Below are 983 nucleotides of genomic sequence, written 5' to 3'. Positions count from 1 at the left end.
GTGATTCCAGCGCAAGAGGTTAAACGTGTAACTTGTTTATATGTTTGATATCCGATGAAATTTACATCTCCATCTATGTGAAAAGCGAATCATCCTCGTGCCGTCTCCTGGGTAAAGATAACTGATCAACAGAATTCACAAATACAATCCCGGAATTTTGTTGGAGCGAATAACGTTGCTGGCGAATAATGATCGGTAGTTTATTGTTATTAGCAGGATTAACAGTGCAAGTTATCCAGTAATTCACGCCGAGGATGTAAGCGACAAATACAAATACGTGGCGCGAGATTTGTGCATCCCTTTGGATACTGTTCCACACAGATAGCCAAATAAACTCGGGACTCTTCGAGTTCTCATCTAGCTGAAGAATTTGATTGCATAGCCTGATTATAATGACAAGTCGATTGGTACAATGATTAGAATTGAATTTACACGATTTCTATTTCGAGGAATTTATATATAATTTATTTATATATATAAATATTATATATATTATATATATAATTATATTAGCAAATTAACTTGTGATTCGTATTTGTTGAAATGAAATATAAAATTTACATTCGTATAAAACTGTGTATAGTGTAAAATTTTGTAGTGCAGCTAGAGCAGAAATATAGTATAATTCGGAGACATATTCGATCAAATCTCTTATAAAATTATACATAGTGTAAAATTTTGAAGAAGAAATTCAACTGGAGAAATATATAACTCAGGGATACAATTCGATCAAATCTTCTTGTAAAAGTATACATAGTGTAAAATTTAAGTTTAATTAAAACAGAGACATATAGCTCAATCAAATCTTTCGTATTCGTATAAAGTTATATATTCTGTAAAACTCTGAAGTTTAACTAACAGAAATACATAATTCGAATGAATCTTTCATATTCGTATAAAATTATATATATTGTAGTATAGCAGACATATATATATATATATATATATATATATATATATATATATATATATATATATATATA

This window comes from Frieseomelitta varia, unplaced genomic scaffold (assembly GCF_011392965.1).
Source record: "Frieseomelitta varia isolate USP_RPSP 00005682 unplaced genomic scaffold, Fvar_1.2 scaffold_182, whole genome shotgun sequence".
Taxonomy (NCBI): Eukaryota; Metazoa; Arthropoda; class Insecta; order Hymenoptera; family Apidae; genus Frieseomelitta; species Frieseomelitta varia.
Note: the sequence above shows the minus strand (reverse complement) of the source record.